The following is a 19,289-nucleotide window of genomic DNA, read 5'->3' on the forward strand; positions in this document are numbered from 1 at the left end:
AGTACCTTCTACCATACAGCTCCCAATCATCTGGCACAAAACATGGAGTTCCTTTTTAAAAAAATGTTTTATGATTACACCTTTATTAAGTTAATTATTTTTCTTAAATAAGTACAAGGGATGGTACTTATGTTGAGTGAGAAGTATGCTTTGTGCTGATGGCTACTTCGGTCCTCTGTTAATACCAGCCACTGGACCGGTCATAGGCACTTTTCAAGAATGCCGCCTATGCCCACCCTTTCCACATAGAAGCCATACTATTGTCTCCCGCTGTGACCATTCCCGCTGGGGCTTGTGTCCATGGAAACTGCTAATCACAGATTGAGATAAAGAGCCAATCAGCAGCTCTTTACCACATGATCAACGGTGTCCAATCACGGTTGATCACGGATGTAAACAGAAGCCAATCATCTGCACTCCTTTCCTCACGCTGACAGTGTGAGAGGAGAGGAGAAGAGAGCCGATAACCGGCTTTGTAAAATGGACATGTACACTGACAATCAGGGCACTGATTATCACTGCAGTCCCAATAGTGCCTACCAGTGCCACCTATCAGTGCAGTCTATCAGTGCCCATCAGTGCAAATCAGTGAAGGAGAAAAATTACCTGTATGCAAGATTTTTTAACAAACTATGAAAAAGTTTTGTTTTATTTTCAAAATGTTCGGACTTTATTCGTTTATTTAGCAAAAAATAAAAAACCCAGTGATTAAATAGCACCAAAAGAAAGCTCTATTCATGTGAAAAAAAAAAAAAATTAAAAAATTGGATTTTTGTACTTACCATAAGACTCTGAGTTCGACGGACACAGCGCTCCGTAAATTATAACTACTGGGTCACATTGCCTCCTCCAGGAGTAGTTCTAGGCAGAAAAAAAAACACCTGGCTACGCCCATGGGCCATCCTCAGCTTGGTATATAACCCCCCTCTCTGCTCTACGTAATCAGTTTAGTAGCAAGCAGTATTAGAAGTATCAGAACTCCATAGAAGCGTGGGTGCGGTGTCCGTCGATAAACTCAGAGAAATGGATTTTACGGTAAGTACAAAAATCCCATTTTCTTTTTCGTTCATCAATGGATACAGCGCTCCATAAATCATAACTAGTGTGATGTCCAAAAGAAGTGGCAAAAGGAAAATGAGGAGTGGGGAAAATAACCCAAGGCTAAACATAAAAACCCTTAACCAGGACACAGGAGCTCTGTCTGAAAAATAAAAGTTTAAAGAAAAACATCCCTCAAGAGGGAACAGCCCCCTCCTAAACAGAAGGCTGCAAATCTTTGCGGCCAAAAGAAGCATCTGCAGATGCCAAAGTATCAGCCTTATAGAATTTTGTGAAGGCATGCACCGACGACCAAGTGGCCGCTTTGCAAACTTGCGATTTTGATGCCTGATCACGGAAGGCCCAAGAAGCACTCAGTTCCCGAGTAGAATGTGCCGTGACAGGGAAAGGTGGAACCTGACCTTTAATGGAATAGGCCTGAGTCACCTTCTGACCCATCTGGAGATAGTAGGTGAAGAAGCGGCCAGTCCTTTTCTTGGTCCGTCCATAAGCACAAAAATCGAGTCTGACATCCGAAAGGACTCAGTAGCTGCCAGATACACCCGAATCGCACGAACCACATCCAAGCTATGCAAAGCAAATTCCTTGGGATGAGCTGGCTTGGGACACAAGGCAATACAATGTCCTCATTCAAAAGGATGTCAGAGACAACTTTGGGCAGGAATGATGAACAGGGATGAAGAACCACTTTATCCCTATGGACCACTAAATAGGGACTGCGACAGGATAATGCCGCCAATTCCGAGGTAAAAGCCACCAAGAATGTCACCTTCTGGGATAACGTAGGCAAGGGAATCTCCCAAATATTCTCAAATAGAGGTTTCTGGAGAACCGAAATTACAAAATTTAAATCCCATGGTGGCAAAAAAGATCGTACAGGTGGAGCCACATGTCGAACCCCCTGAATGAAGGTACGAACTAAAGAGTGCGTGACTAGGGGTCGCTGAAAGAAGACTGCCAGGGTAGACACCTGGCCCTTGATGGTACTCAAGGCCAATTTCTGATCAACGCCCTGTTGAAGAAAGGTTAAGATCCGAGCCACAGAAAAATATTGAGAATGAGCGCCAATCGACTCACACCAAGAAATTACGCTTTCCACGTACGATGGCATATCTTGCTGGAAGACGACTTCCTCGCCTTCACCATAGTAGGGATCACTGATTCAGATAGACTTCTATCCCTCAGTACCTGGCTTTCACTAGCTAAGCCAATAAAAACCAGTTACTGTAAAGCAGGATGGTAGATCAGCCCTTGGGATAACTGGTCTTCTCTGAGAGGAAGCACCCAAGGGACGTTTATAGCCACCAGACTCGTTGGAAAATCCTCGCCCTTGATTACTCGCAGGAATTGAGGAAGAAGTCTGTGCCGAGGATGATACTGGCCTTACCGTAGTTCTTGGACGCCTGCGGCGTCTGCCAGAGGAACCTGTGATCTCGCCACGAATCTCGGTATCCTCCTGTGGAGCAGAACCTGCTAAAGAAGCTGCATGTAGGACTGTGAAAATAGATCTGTCTTGAAGGTGGATACCACCAGACTCAGAACCTGTATGCAAAATTGGAGAGAGAACTATCTGTTTGACAGCAGCCAGTGAATCACGGCCTGTGGTTCTTGAAGTTTGTCCAGAGGAAGGACCACCCTGGTCAGAATTAGAATCAGACCTAGGTAAATCAATTCCCTGGACAGGGAGAGGGGGAACCTTAGGTAGTTTGGACATCACCTGAACCTTTGCAGGAATTAAATCCGCACAAGGAGACTCGGGACCTAAAAAAACCTGAAAAGGACAAGCTTTTCCCTCTGTGTACCCCAAAAGAATAATTTTGTGGATCCCCTTGACGCTCATAAAGAAGGTCCACAAGGCCGGAAACCAGCGAAGATGTCCCCCCACCCTAATAATGGGTGAGGGCAGACCATAATGCTGAAGGGGTCTTGTCTGCGGGCCCGGAGAAGATAGCTCTAGGCTTACCAGACAAAGATGGTTGGAACCTCACGGGGAAGATTTGAAAGATCTATTTCCCTTATTCTCCCTCCCAGAAGCATCTAATAAATGTGCTGAGGAGGGCCCCCCCCCCCTTTACTAGACTATGTCAGGAAGGTACTCTCCCCCCCCCTCCCCGATACCCTTAATGATGTCATCCAGGGTAGCCCCAAACAGGTGATCTCCTTGAAAGGGCAGATCAATGAGAGTTTTCTTAGAGGCTTGGTCTGCGAACCAGTTCTTAAGACACAGCACATGCCTGATCACCACCGCTGAAACAGAAAGTTTGGACAGCACAGGAGCTGTATCCAAAGCTGTATCACAAATAAACTGCAGCCCATGGATCAACTAGTCTGCTAAATCAACATAAGCAGTGGAGACCTGCTCACCCCCCAGACGCAAAAGCCCATTCAGTTAGGATCTGAGACACCAGGGCTGAGGCAAAGACTGGCCGCAATGTCGAACCAGCCATAGTAAACATGCTGCGTACCACAGCCTCCAATTTCTTGTCAGCAGGGTCCTTAAAGGATGGGGATTCTTCTACATGGTAGCCTTGTTCAACCTGGAAACAGGAGGGTCCACCACTGGTGGACTAGTCCACTTTTTTAAAAGTGACTCCTCAAAAGGGTAACGTACAGCAAAATGTTTGGGGACCACAAAGGGTAATTTTGGTTGTTCCCATTCCTTACAGGAAAACCTGTAAAAATAAGGCACATAAGGAAAACACCTTTGGAGCACGAGGTGACTTATGTGTACCGAACGACACAGCCACGTCTGTGGCTACATCAGCCGCATCCTCCATTTTTAAAGTCTCACGCACTGCAGTGATAAGTGCGTCTACCAGCGCTTTTTAATTCACTTCTGTGACCATGGAGGAATCATCCTCTCTATCACATGGATCTAGGAGTGTGATAATAAGCCCCCCTGGACGGGCCGCGTCCATGACAGCATCAGGCTCAGAATCAGATGAGACAGACTGAGCAGGGAAAGGCAGGGGATGCTTCCTCCTGGGCCTTTGCCCACACATCACTTCCACCTGGGACACTAAGGACTGCAGGACCACCGTCAGTGCAACCATGGGAAGCTGGGGTTCCGAGGGACCTGCCACCTCCATGAGGCGGTCAGTAGGGGAGATTTGACCCTGGGGCTCCATAAGGAAAGGAAGATCTTGCAGTACAAAAACAATCTTTTGGCACCACTAAAGGATCCCCCCAAGGCTCAGGGTACCTTTCAGCAGGAAGAGAGATAACAGGGACCCCCAAGGACTCACCCTACCAAAAGGAGGAGCGCCGAGAATTCAGACCCAGCATCACCATGGACGCCCTCCCTGTTCATATATCCTGGGCACAGGAAGAGGAAACTGAGGTGGAAGAGGAGGAGCTTCGACATCCCCACGAGGCTTCGGTCATCCCCAGCACTCCCGGACTAAGGGAAAATGGCCCCCCGTGACATCCTCTGGCTACACAAACATGGCCGCCAGCTGGAGACCAGCCAGACTAGGGCAAAATGGCCTCATGACATCATCGGACTAGACAAACATGGCCGACAACCGGAGACCAGCCAGAATAAGGGAAAATGGCCCGTGACATCATCGGGCTACACAAACATGGCCGCCAACCGGAGACCAGCCAGACTAATGGAAAATGGCACCGTGACACCCTTGGGCTACACAAACATGGCCGCCAAACAGAGACCAGCCAGACTAAGGGAAAATGGCAGCCATCAGCTACAGCATGCTGCCAGGATCTTCCCTGTGCCCTCTGCAATGCTGCACCCTCTGCAAAAGGACCCCTCCTGAAGGTAGGACACACATTAGGGGGGACTCCCCTGTGCACTCTGCACCGGTCTCTGCACTGGGACCCCCCTGCACTATACCCACACTGCAAACAGTGGGACATGCACCTAGGAGTCTCCTACACTGGGACTCCTCCAGACTACCAGGGCAGTACACACTATTCCAGGACCCTTACAGAGTGGGAAAAGCGAGGGAGACCCCAGGGATCTCCGCTGCATCCTCTGCCCTGGGACCACCACCAGACTCCAGGTCCAGACGAGGGGGAAAGGAGTGGGGGAAGCCCAGCTTACTGAGGAATTTTTAGGGATGGGAGGAGGGAACCTGCAGGCAGGTCCGCCCATTTCTGGAGGTTACCCGCATCTACCCCCAAAAAAACCGCCAAAAGGGGAGGGGGGGGCTGTACTTACCCTTCCATGGTGCGGGTAACGCTCCAGACAGAATCCTCGCCACCAAAGTAGGGGAGCGGACGGCCAAGGGACCGCTGTGACTCAGACCCAAGCCCGGTCGTATGCGACCCTGTGAGATGTTTAACTCGCGGGCCAGCCTCTGCCTGTGAGACTATGTCGCGGCCAAACAAGCGCATAGCTGCGGTCTGCACGTGCTCACTGGCACGGCTGGGGAGACCACTGGATTTAGATTATCCAGCCCGGCAGTTGATTGTAGATCTCCCGAGAGAAAAAACAAAAAAGTTGTAAGGAAGGAGAAAAAAATTGCTAGGACCAGAGATCCCAGCTGGGAGCCTAGGTCCTTACTCCTGACTTGACAGATTAAAACTGATTACCTAGAGCATAGAGGGGGGGAGTTATATACCAGCCGAGGATTGCCCATGGGCATAGCCAGGTGTTTTTTGTTCTGCTTAGTCCTACTCCTGGAGGAGGCAATAACCCAGTAGTTTTGATTTATGGAGAGCTGTGTCGGTCGATGAACGGAAGGGAAATTTTGTTTGGGCACAGTGTAGCATGACCGCGCAATTGTCATTGAAAGTGCAACAGCGCTGAAAGCTGAAAATTGGCATGGGCAGGAAGGGAGTAAAAGTGCCCAGTAGGTAAGTGGTTAAACAGTGTGTGTTTAGTATTACTTTAAGTGGCCATAGACAATTTCAGCGAATAATCTTTTTTTTTTTTTTTAATGATCAAACAATTTCAGCTTAGCATGAGAGCAAAAACAATGCTTCAGGCAAATAGGGGAGCTCAATATCACACATTGAGGTATTCTAACTTGTTAGACACCAGCTTGTTGGAAAATCTTGGAAAGCGGGTCTAGAAACATTTTTCTTTTGTCCCTAAAAGTATAACATCCAATTTTTACCTGCTATCAAGTTTCAGTGCTCTTGCAAGCTGTATACCCCCATACCCTAACCTTCTTAAGGAGAATCTATCCCTCTATGGACAGCCTTGACTTGGCCATTTTTTGACAGCTGGCAAGAAAAAAATAAATAAATAAATGAAATTCTCCTTTGGCGATTTTGGCTGTGGTTATCCGATTAGAACTGCAATGACCTGAAGACCGCCACTTTAATTATAACCATCCTATTTTATACCCAGGCTCTGCTACCTGTTATTTTTGTCATATTATAGCATCAATGTGTTTATATTATTATTCCAGCCTCCCCTCCAGTCAGTGGCCTTCAATGCCCCACAGCACCGTGTACCACCTGCACTGCAAACCAACGCCAAGTATCAATTACTGAGCTAAGTGACCTACATATTTTCCTGACCTCCAAACCCTTCCTCTGCTGTTATAAATTACCAATTCCCTTACAGCAAGCCAAGCCAGTAGATCAACTGGAGACACTTAAAGGAAGAAATAATATTGATATTTTCCTTTCTGAGCTCTGTATTCTTTAAGGCTTTAATAATATGCTGTTATTGGTATTAATCATGCCTGGAATTAACAAAAAGGGCCATTCAATCTAAAATAGGAAAAACCTTCATACTTTGTCATAGATTTGTTTCTTTTATGAATTTTTTGTTACAAAGAATTTTTATGTACCGGTTAACCATAACCTAGGGTTTACTTTCTATTGGTTAAAGGATATCTAACGCCAAGACAAAACAAGAATGTAATATATTGCAGCTTACTAGTACTTAGATGTCCTAAACCCACAAATGTAACAATCAGTTAAGCTGGGTTCACAGGAATGTGCGCAAAATTGCACGCTTTTTCGACACACCTAGAAATGTACTGCCATTTAGAAGACGTATGTTGGTGTCATTAATTGTTAATGTCACCCCCACACATCTGGAAATGTGCACATTTATGCACGTCAAACTACACTGCTCACAAAAATTAAAGGAACACTTTTTAATCAGAGTATAGCATCAAGTCAAATAAACTCCTGGAATATTGATCTGGTAAGTTAAGTGGCAGAGGGGGTGGGGTTTGATCAGTTTCAGCTGCTTTGAGGTTAATGAAATTAACAAAAGGTGTACTAGATGGGCAACAACGAGGCAACCTCTGAAACAGGAATGGTTTTACAGGTGGAGTCCACTGACATTTTTTTCCCTACTCATCTTTTCTGACTGTTTTTCACTAGTTTTGCATTTGGCTAGGGTCAGTGTCACTACTGGTAGCATGAGGCGATACCTGGACCCTATAGAGGTTGCACATGCATTCCAACTCCTCCAGGATGGCACATCAATACGTGCCATTGCCAGAAGGTTTGTCTCAAGGAGTCTCAAGAGCATGGAGAAGATACCAGGAGACCGGCAGTTACTCTAAGAGAGCTGGACAGGGCCGTAGAATGTCCTTAACCCATCAGCAGGGCCGGTATCTATTCCACTGTGCAAGCAGGAACAGGAGGAGCTCTACAAACTGACCTCCAGCAGGCCACTGGTGTGAATGTCTCTGACCAAACAATTAGAAACAGACTTCATGAGGGTGGCCTGAGGGACCATCGTCCTCTAGTGGGCCCTGTGCTCACTGCCCGGCACTGTGGAGCTCGATTGGCATTTGCCACTGAACACTAGAATTGGCAGGTCTGCCACTGGCACCCTGTACTTTTCACAGACAAGAGCAGGATTACTCTGAGACCATGTGACAAATGTGAAAGAATCTGGAGAAGCCGTGGAGAATGTTATGCTGCCTGTAACATCGTTCAGCATGAACGGTTTGGTGGTGGGTCAGTGATGGTCTGGGGAGGCATATCCATGGAGGGACGCACAGACCTCTACATGGTAGACAATGGCACCCTGAATGCCATTAGGTATCGGGGTGAATTCCTTTGACCCATTGTCAGGTTCTACGCAGGCACTGGTGCAGTGGGTCCAGGGTTCCTCCTGGTGCACAACAATGTCCAGCCTCATGTGACGAGAGTATGCCGCCAGTTCCTGGAGGATGGATGAATTGATACGACTGAATGGCCCCCATACTCGCCTGACCAAAATCCAATAGAAGACCTCTGGGACATTATGTTTCAGTCCATCCGCCTCCGCCAGGTTGCACCTTAGTCTGTTCAGGAGCTCCGTAATGCCCTGGTCCAGATCTGGGAGGAAATACCCCAGGACACCATCCGTCATCTCATTAGGAGCATACCCCAATATTGTTAGGCATGCATACAAGCATGTGGGGGCCATACAAACTACTGATTACCATTTTGAGTTGCTGCAATGAAATTTCAGCAAAATGGACTATCCTGCTGCATAATTTTTTCACTTTGAGTTTTGGGGTGTCTTTGAATTCAGCCCTCTGTAGGTTGATAATTTTCATTTCCATCAAACAATGTGGCATCCTTTCGTTCCTAACACATTACCCAGTCTATATCAGTAAAGATATCCAGCATGAGATTTTTTCCCCACTGACATCTTATGTGTTTTCAAAGTATTCCTTTAATTTTTTTGAGCAGTGTACATGGTTTTTCTATCCCCCACAGGTGACAAGGAAGCTAGAGAACAGGAGGTCTTGAAAGATGCAGGAGGTTTTGGAGGACATCTGTTATCATAAATGCTTACAAAAATGTGGGGCTTACAAAATTTTCTGACTGTAATTACCAGCTCCAAACGTCTGAGTAGGGGAGTTGTGTGCCTTGAGTGTCTTATATCCCATGTTGAGAAGGGATAACGCAAGAGCTGGAAAGAGGAAGACTAGAAAACCCTTGTGTTGTAAAGCGCTGCGTAAACTGTGGGTGCTATATAAATCCTGTCCTAATCCTCTCCTAATTAGAAGAAAACCACTAAAATATTTTATGGATATCACATAACTTCAGGCCTTCTTAGTTAAAGTAAATCTAAACTTGGCAAAATGTTTTCCAATGTGGAAAAGTGTAGGTCAGGCATGTCCAAAGTCCGGCCCGTGGGCCAATTGCGGCCCCCGGGCTGCTTTAATACAGCCCTACAGTTAATTTGGAAAAATACATTCGATCATTCATGACTTTTTTTGCTGCCATCATTAATCATCGGTGGGTTCATATAGCGCTTATATGTGGTTAACCCTTGTGTGACTGATTAGGGAGAACGCATGCTCCGAATTAAGATGAATACATTGTAAAATCTCAGTTAATGTCAGTCAGTTGGTCTAAATCAGTTTTCAATATATCTGAACACATGTATACTTGGTGTTATGTTCTGTTCATATTTTTATTTTTATTTTTTAACTTAGAAGTTGACAGACAACCTTTATTACCAATACTATGTAATGTACTTAACAATGTTCCTGACATATAGTTCAGCTTCCTGAATTTTTTTTTCACCCGGCGTTCAGATATGAACTGCAGAGTGATTTAACACCTGTTTAGATTTGTCATCCATGTGATGAAATGAAAAGTATGCCGTTTTCAATAAACTTTGCATAAAATAGTTAGTTTGCATTTAATTTTAAGAAAAGAATGTCTGGTAAAATGGTCGGCCCTCACGCATGTTCACTTCATCAAATCTGGCCCTCTTTGAAAAAAGTTTCGACACCCCTGGTGTAGGTATAATTTCCTAGTAGCTGTGTTAATTTTTAAATCGATTTCTGGGTTCCTGTGGAGTCGCCTCACATTCCTCTTACATATGACACATGAATTACTTTATGACAGGATTTGGACTTAGGTACTAATCATTTTTTCATCTTTACCTGGTGAAGGCTAATATAATCAATTTGTAGCCCCCTTCAGTCCCTCACTGCCACTGGTTCTGGATGGGGGGGGGGGGGATCACTTATCCAGCACTGCCCCTGAGATCGCCGGTCCCCTGTGATGGTGCAGACCTCTTCTGGATCCTGAGAGCACCCTGCTGCTGGACATCCAACAGGAAGTGTCCACATAATGCAAGCACTGATGTGGACACCGGAAGAGGGACCCTTCCAAGGACAAAAAGAGGAGAGGATGGTTCGGGGCTGCAGTGTCACGTGACCACATCTTAAAGTGGTTGTAAAGCCACCTTGAGAACTTTTACCTAAAGGTAAGCTTTAATTTACATATATTACTTATAGGTACTGTAAATATCTGTTGAACTTGCACCGTTTAGGAGATATGTACATTGAATGCAGCCCATGCCGTTTCTTCAGGGCACTGTACTGTGACCAGCGGCTCCCGCACGCATGCACGGGAGTGATGTCACGCAGCTCCGGCCAGTAATACAAGCGGAGTCCGCAGACCCGGAAAGGAAGACGGTGAAGATGGATGTGGCCGCCAGCCGGGACAACGCAGGCTTCGTTTTGCGAGTAAGTGTCACACAATGTGCTAGTATGCGATGCACGAAGAACACAAAGAAAACAGGAAGAGTTTACTTCCTCCTTAAGGTAAATAAAAAGGGGCTTTTTTTTCTTTAGAATGATCAGATAGAGGGGGAGAGACCCATCCTGAAGTAGCGCTTTAATCTAGACTTTAGGAAAGCTAGGGTCCCATGCAAACCATTAGATTAGTATTTAAATGGGGACAAACCTAAAAACTAAAGCTGGCCACCCACGCCTACATTTTTCATTTGAACTGTTGTACAAATTTCTGAAAAACTGTTTGTTGTAGCATGAGATGAAATAAGCTGTATGTAGCTGAGACTACATACAGCATCCCACACTGTGTTCCGGGTTCAAAGCCGTGATCTTCCCGTCTCATACTTGGAACACAGTGGAGTCTATCCCAGCGGTGCTCAGCCATTCAGAGAAAGCAATGTATTCTATCAATGAATACAAATCTTCCTGTGATTGGCTGAGTCAGAGGGTGTGACATCATCAGCCCGCCTCTCTTACTCTCATTGATAGAATACAACCCTTTCTCTGAATGGCTTAGCACCGCTGTGACAGGTTCTACTGTGTTCCGGGTATGAGATTGGAAGTCTTGGCTCGAACCCGGAACACAGTGTGGTATGCTGTATGTAGCCCCAGCTACATACAGTTTATACCGAACATCCAATGGACTCACGTGTTAGTGCAGGACAAGCTGGCCCAAACAAACTATGTAAAGTATATCAAAAGATGGAATTCCGCTTTAACTGATTAAGCTGAAGATAGAAACTGACTGGTTGCCATGCACAGCTGCTCCAGATTCTGGATGCTCCAGTTGTGATGATTTTCCCCTACAATATTCACTGTGGCTGAAAATGAGTCTGCACTGCACAAAGGACAGTAATACCCACATCTAACAAAAATACAAAATAAAATGATTTATAAAAATGTGTCACTATATTGGGTTTCTCAGAATACTAATGTAGAAGACACGGCTATTCTGAACTATAAATGTTTATGATCTGTATGAATGATAATTAGGAAGTGTACCACTGCAACGGTTTCCATGGAAACTAACTTACCAAGCAGTCTTGAAAGATAAATGCAGTTAAATTCCTGTTGCTTCTGCTGCTTCAAATACCAGTTTTTTTTAGAAGGATCGATATATACCGTATTTTCGCGACTATAAGGCGCACCGGATTATAAGGCGCAGTATCACTGATCGACCGCTAACGTGTTTTTTTCCATACATAAGGCGCACCGGGTTATAAGGCGCATTAAATGACACAAAACTCTGATAAGTCAAACTTTATTCAACTCTTTCACAATAACCATAAAATGGTTTTTAACAATAACTCTCAACATTGTTCAGTGAAATACAATACAAAACAATACACTCACTGTTTCAGCTTATTCCTCTACCGCAAATCCATCAAAGTCTTCATCTTCAGTGTCTGAGTTTAACAGTTGGGCGATCTCGGCATCAAGCACGTCCGGATCCCTCTCATCATTATCATCACTATCGGAGTCAGTCTCGTTGCTGTTACTTAGCTGTTCAGTGATAATTCCGGCCTTCCTGAAAGCTCGGATGACACTGGAGACTGATACCTTCGCCCAGGCATCCACGATCCACTGGCAGATAGTGGCGTAACTTGTTCGGCGTTGCCTCCCTGTCTTGGTGAACGTGTGTTCGCCTTCTGTCATCCAATGCTCCCACGCAGCTCGCAATTTAACTTTAAATGATCTGTTGACACCAATATCTAGCGGCTGGAGTTCTTTGGTTAATCCACCCGGAATGATGGCAAGCACTGAATTAGTTTTCTTCACTTGGGTTTTGACAGTATCGGTCAGATGGGCGCGCATGGAGTCACAGATCAATAGGGACGGAGATTTGTGGAAAAAGCCATCCGGTCTCTTGACGTAAACCTCTCTCAGCCACTCACTCATCGTCTCCTCGTCCATCCAGCCCTTCGGGTTAACCTTGATGATGACGCCAACCGGAAACTTTTCTTTCGGCAAAGTCTTCCGCTTAAAAATTACCATGGGTGGTAGTTTCTGGCCATTAGCCTGGCAACCGAGAACTACAGTGAAGGATGACTTCTCGTTTCCCGTAGTGCGTATAGATACCGTACTGGTCCCTGTTTTCTCGACAGTACGGTTTACGGGGATATCAAAGGTAAGGGGGACCTCGTCCATGTTGGTGATGTGTTCTGGCTGGATCTTCTGTTCATTGATCTTGTTCTTGCAGTAGGTGCGGAAAATGGTCAGCTTTTCTTGGTAATCCTTTGGCAGTTGCTGCGAGATGGTAGTTCTTGTGCGGATGGAGAGATTACGCCTTTTCATAAAACGGAAGCACCAAGAGGGACCTCCTCGAAAGTCGTTTATCTCCATTTCACGTGCTATAGCTGTTGCTTTGAGTCGAATAGAGACAGTGGAGACGCTTCTACCTGCGGTTCTCTGTTCAATAACCCACTGTTCAATTTTGTCCTCCAACTGTGGCCATCTTGCTTTGTTTCCTCGGAAACTCAGTTTGGTCTTCTTTACTTGGCGCAGGGCGTCTTCTTGCTTCCTCCACTTCCGTACCATTGATTCATTAATGTTGAATTCTCTCGCAGCTGCTCTATTTCCATGTTGTATTGCGTGACTGATAGCATTGAGTTTGAAATCCGCTTCGTAAGCATGTCTCTTTACAGGAGCCATTTTTGGGGCAGCGGGTATGCACACACCTCCTGACTACGATGGCCGTAATGCTCAATCAAAGCAGTGCAGCTTCGTAGCTTACCAAGGCCATGCTAAAACATTGACAGATTTTTGAGCGCCGTGTACCACATAAATCAGTTCTAGGTAACTGGGATGAGAAGGGGAAAACACAGCCATACATTAGGCGCACCGCATTATAAGGCGCACTGTCGATATGTGAGAAAATTTAAGGATTTTAAGTGCGCCTTATGGTCCGAAAAATACGGTATATATATATATATATATACAGAGATGTATAGTAACGAAGTAGAACTACTTAAGTACTGTACTTAAGTACCGAAATGCAGTATCTGTACTTTCCTAGAGTAGAATTTTTTTCTCCTACTTCTACTTTTACTTCACTACATTTTTTCGATGATTTCGATACTTCTACTCAAGTATTTTTTTTTTGTGCGGCATAGTTACTCATTACTTTTAAAAAAATTACCACTGCCAGAACAGTAGATGGCAGGTTGCATAAAGCTCAAAAAAATGTGTATAATGTCATTTGTAAATCAGCGCATACGAAAATAAAGGCTGTGTATAATAAAAGCTGCTATACCAAATCTTTCCAATAAAAAGAAAATATGAAACAAACAAATAAATGGTGCTACAGCGCTTAAAGTGCATCAAGAAACTACTAACAAACACAGGTTGATCATTTGAATAAATCATTTGAAATAATAAAAAACAATATGATGTTCAAACTTTTGACTTATTTCTTTAATAACTACATAACACAGTACTTGTACTTCTACTTTCAGTACTTGAGTAGAATTTTTTTTTCAAAACTACTGGTACTTTTTACTTTTAGTACTTAAGTAGCAAATTTTTTGAAAAAACTACTTGCAATACTTAAGTAAAAAAAATGTTGAATACTTTAGTACTTCTACTTAAGTAACTTTTTCTGCGAGCACTTCCACTTCTACTCAAGTAATTTTTTGATCGAGCACTTGTACTTTTACTCAAGTAGAAATTTCGAGTACTTTATACAAGTCTGTATATATATATATATATATACACACACACACACACACACATACACACTGTACGTATGTATATATATTGATTTTACTATACAGATGGAATTATTATACCAAAATAACAAGCACTTGCCAACAAGGGGCATTCCCCAAATATTTATTTTAGGTGAATCAATCCCTTATTTAAAGCACATGCACCAGGGAGATATACCCAGGGCTGCTGTTAGCAATCATGGGGCCCTGTACAGCCTCCCAGATGGGGGCACCCCCCAATCCCGCCTCCACCCCGAGGTGCAATGGATCAACAGCACTGACTATCTTAATAAAGCAGAGGTGACCAGCGCTATGGAGTGAGTGGAAAGTAATTATGTAAACTGGGTACTTAGAGAGGTTGTAAACTCGTTAAAAGTTTTTTTTTTTCTTTTGCAACCTGCAAGAGAAAGACATAATGAGCTAGTATGCATCGCATACTAGCTCATTATGAAATACTTACCTTAGAACGAGCCCCCGCCATGCCGCTCTCTTACCTGTATGACGAGCGACATGTTCAGTCGCCCGTCTTCCGGGATCGCGGCATCCGGCCATCTGATTGGCCGGAGCCGCGGTGACGTCACTCCTGCGCACGCGCGCGGGAGCCGACGGTCACGGCACGGGGCTCTGAAGGAACGGCACGATCAGCCGTTCCTTCAGAGCGCATGCACCAGTGACGTCACTGGCTGCATTAAAGGTAAATATCTCCTAAACCGTACATGTTTAGGAGATATTTACAGTACCTATAGGTAAGCCTTATCATAGGCTTACCTATAGGTACAACTTCCTGAGGAGGGTTTACTTCCTCTTTAAGGTGTAAGCTGCCAACAACCGAACCCCGAAGGGTTAAGGATAAGTATAGAAAACAAAGAGGTTGATAAAGGCGCTACCTATTGATGATGAAATACCAAAACCAAATGGTGTACCCAACAAATGTTTAAACCTTAGTCTACGTGATTTATTTCCATAAGGTGCATCAGAAATGGCGTGGTTAATTCACAAAAAGTGACAAAACTAATTATATCTACTTGTAAATATAAATATAAAGTGCACAAGTGATAAAATTGTTCCCACTCCCCTAAGGGAAGGTACTCAATTATTGTCCATAGACCAGACAATATACCAGAAATAATTAAAGTGCCAAGTGCTAATAAATAAGCAAACAATAGCAGTGATGAAATTTTATTCCAAAAACAGAGATAATATACAGTGCAAGTTCAAGTGAGGTATGGTGCTTACCGTATTCCCAAAATATAAAATATGTAATTTATAAGGTACAAAAATAAATAAATAAATGAACTTCTTCCTGAAAGTGTTGAGTGCAAAATGGTGAAAGAACTTTGTTAAAATAGATAACCAAAGTCCAGAAAAATAAATTAGAGAAGAAATAAAAAGGTTGCGTACACCAGTCTGGCCACTAGGTGTCGCTCCGTATAGTATACGACCTGTTTGCTTGGTTGGTCTATGATATAGCTGTACTGATCAATTCGGGGTTCCTTCCAGTCCAGAATGAGCAAAGGGCAGGTTCTCGAAATGCTCAAGCGAAGAGAGGAGACCCCATAAAGCAAAGTATGAATTCAGTCAATGCAACAAGGACACATAGTAACTCACAGTGTCGGCTGCTAAAGATCAGCGTGGTAGCCGGGAAGCTTCCGCGTTCCACGGCCCGAGCTCCACAAACCGGAAGTGACGTATGACGTATTAGACTCCACCCTACGCGTTTCATCAGAGGACGTCTGCTGACTATCTGCCTACACCCCAAAAATTAAAAAGTCTTTCCTCTTCTCCCATCTTCTGGGTCCCTCTTTTGATATGCTAGGGCCAGGGAAAATTTAATTTAAGCCCTGGTAAGCAATTAGAGGCGGAGGTGCGGCCTATTAAAAATATTTTTTTTTATTTAGACAAAAATGCACAATAAATCTGCCCTCGGCCCCCCTGTTTAGCTGATGAGGTCTGGGCCCAGTTTGACAGGACCAATTGTACTGCCTTATCACCTATGGATATACCAGCAAATGTTTGGTGAAAGTCACATTCACATTTACATGTCCCTAAGTAGCTAAGGGTTTATTCACACTTGCAGCAAAGAGATGGTGAAAACAGACTGCTAATTCACACTTTTACCGTCCCCTAACACCCACCGCCAACTTTAGATGATGGCCAAAGGGGCAAGTAAACATCCCATTGCCTGCGATGTTTCAATTCCCTGAGTGGCCATTTATCTTGGCATGTAAAACTCACCCACTGAACGTGGTTGTATAGGCTAAAGGTATTCAATGCATGAATGTAAAAAAATCTTTAGTATACAGCTCCCCCTACAGACACCACTAATACTTTCCAATCATGATCCAGTGATGTGCATGAAAGTGGCTGCTCTCCCGGGTCTCTGCCTCCTGATTGGCTAAGAGCCACTGGCTCCCGTTGCTGTCAATCACAGCTCACAGCCACTGAGGAGGGAGCAAGGGGCGGGGCTGAGCCCCAATCTGTATGAATTATGGACACACAGAACAGGTCTTGGGAGCAAGCAAGCAGGAGTGCCTCCATAGCAAGCAGCTTGCTTTGGGGGCACTTGGAGAAGAGTAGGGCCAGCAGGGCTGGTGGGAGACCCAAGAATAGGAGGATTGGGGCTGCTCTGTGCAAAACCAATAAACAGAGCAGGTAAGTAGAACATGTTTGTAATTAAAAAAGAAAAAAAAAAAAAAGTACCTTTAATATTACTTGAAGTCAATTGGACCCCGCTGGAACTAGGTGTCAAATGGGGCTATGGCAGTTGCACGGCAGAAGTTCAATGAAATATCCTTATTGGAAAAGAAAAAAAAAACAGATGTGCAGGAGACGGCAATATAACCTCCTGATCTCCTGTAATCCAACCTCAGCATGAAAAGCGATTCACCACAGATCCTTTTTAGAGGGCAGTGAAGTCTGCCATCCCAGTAAAAGAGGCCTAACTATCTTTGATTTTTAGGGTACAATACTATGTATGGTGACCTGTTTTTTTTTTTTTTTTCTTGCACTGGATTAATGCAGGTCATACCGTAATTGTTTTCTCTGGCCCCAGTCACACCAACAAATTGTCTGCAATTTTTCGCAGAGCACTGGATGACACCACATGTGATTGCTCTGCTGTGCGGTGACATGATTTAAATGTCACGTCGTGACACCTTAATTTAGTTAACATGATACTAAACACACACTGTTTAATTCACTTTGTTTAAAGAGGAAGTAAACACTCCTCTACAACTTGTACCTATAGGTAAGCCTATGATAAGGCTTACCTATAGGTAGTGTAAATATCTCCTAAACATGCACCGTTTAGGAGATATTTACCTTAAATGCAGCCAGTGACGTCACTGGCGCATGCGCTCTGAAGGAATGGCCGCTGGTGCCGTTCCTTCAGAGTCCCGTGCCGTGACTGTCGGCTCTCGCGCGCGTGCGCGGGAGTGACGTCACCGCGGCTCCGGCCAATCAGATGGCCGGATGCCGCGATCCCGGAAGACGGGCGACTGGACATGTCGCCCTTCATAGAGGAAAGTGAGCGGCACGGCGGGGGCTCGTTCTAAGGTAAGTATTGCATAATGAGCTAGTATGCGATGCATACTAGCTCATTATGTCTTTCTCTTGCAGGGTGAAAAAAAGAAAAAAAAAATTCGAGTTTACAACCTCTTTAATTAACTTAATTCATTTTGTCCCTTCTTTTTCTGTATGTGGATTATGGCACTGTCATTTTATTTGAAAAAAAAAAAAAACACATCGAAGTACCTTTTTTTTTTTTTCTAATTGATATACAGCCATCACATGACCCAGCTCTTTCCCAGCCTGTCTGCAGGGAAACATAAGCAGGAGGAGCTTCTAGTCCTCTGCTGCTGGTCACATGTTCAAAATAAAAATAAAAATAAACAGTTTTTGGAATACAGGGTAAAAAATAAATAATATCAATAAACTGTTTTAAATTGTCATACAAGTATATACTGGAAATCGAATCTTTATCATTTTTTGGAAATAACACGGTATGGGCAGATTTCTGCCAGTCACAGGCTGTATTACTCCCCTCCAGCCTGTGTCTTAAGCCTTGTACACAAGGGCCGAATGTCGGGTGGCATACAGGTTTCTATTGAACCAGCCGACATTCGGCCCCTATGTATGGGAGCCAGTCTGACAGAAGCTGACCGAAGGGTCATGACCGAAAAAGGTCTGCCGATCAGCTCCCTATCAGCTGTATATATTAGACTTTGGCTTGTGCGCTACCACTGAAACTACTCTTCAGAGTCACACTCACTGACCGGAGTGTTCTGGTGGAGGGGGCCATCCCCCTGTCAGAACACAATAGCACAGCAGGGAAGATCGCTGTACTAACATTGGATTGTTAGTATAGTGGCTCGATCCTGAGCTGTCAGTTTTTTCCTTCAACCCAGGGGATTGAACGTAAAAAACTAGTAGTGGGTACGAGGCTTTAGAATAACAGGGAGGTAAAGCCTCCATTAATCTACATATAATATCCCGCCCCCATTGTGTTTAGCTTGTTAGTGGGCATGGAAGAGGAGGGGGGTGGGCTGTCATTTACCACTGTGTATATGCCCATATGTGTGACTCTTTAGTCACATGGGCTGCTCAGATGTGATAGGGAGGAAATGAGCATGTGCAGAGTTGCCACCACATTCATGCAAAATCCATAGCTGAATCGGTGACATGAACAGAAGGTGGAGATAGAGAGCAGTAGGATAGACCAAGTTTGTTTGCAGATTACAGATAATGAATCTTATAGTGACTGAGTATAAGCAGAATGTAATACACCATTTATTTTTATGGTGGGTTTAGTGACACAAAAAAAAAAAAAAGCAAACTGTGTGATGCGCAAAAATACACATTGCACCAGTCATTGCTGGAGCTCAGCTGAAGCTCACCATGGCAGCTACCCACATGGTACAACACTGCATTTTAGCATGTAGCTGGTGTAAATATAACCTAACTTCCTTCTACAATTTAAACATCCCGCTCCATTTCTGAGAAAGGCAAAGAATGAACTCACGGGTTCGAACTCAGAAGTGAAACGCAATGACCTTTTAAGCTATGG

General features: G+C 44.4%; 1 protein-coding gene across 2 annotated transcripts in view; it reads right to left on the reverse strand.

Annotated features, from left to right (window-relative positions):
- The window catches only part of CSTPP1 (centriolar satellite-associated tubulin polyglutamylase complex regulator 1), a 244,201-nt gene that overhangs the window by 152,737 nt on the left and 72,175 nt on the right, over positions 1 to 19,289 (reverse strand). The window lies entirely within an intron of this gene.

This window comes from Pelophylax lessonae, assembly GCF_965119305.1.
Source record: "Pelophylax lessonae genome assembly, chromosome: 10".
Taxonomy (NCBI): Eukaryota; Metazoa; Chordata; class Amphibia; order Anura; family Ranidae; genus Pelophylax; species Pelophylax lessonae.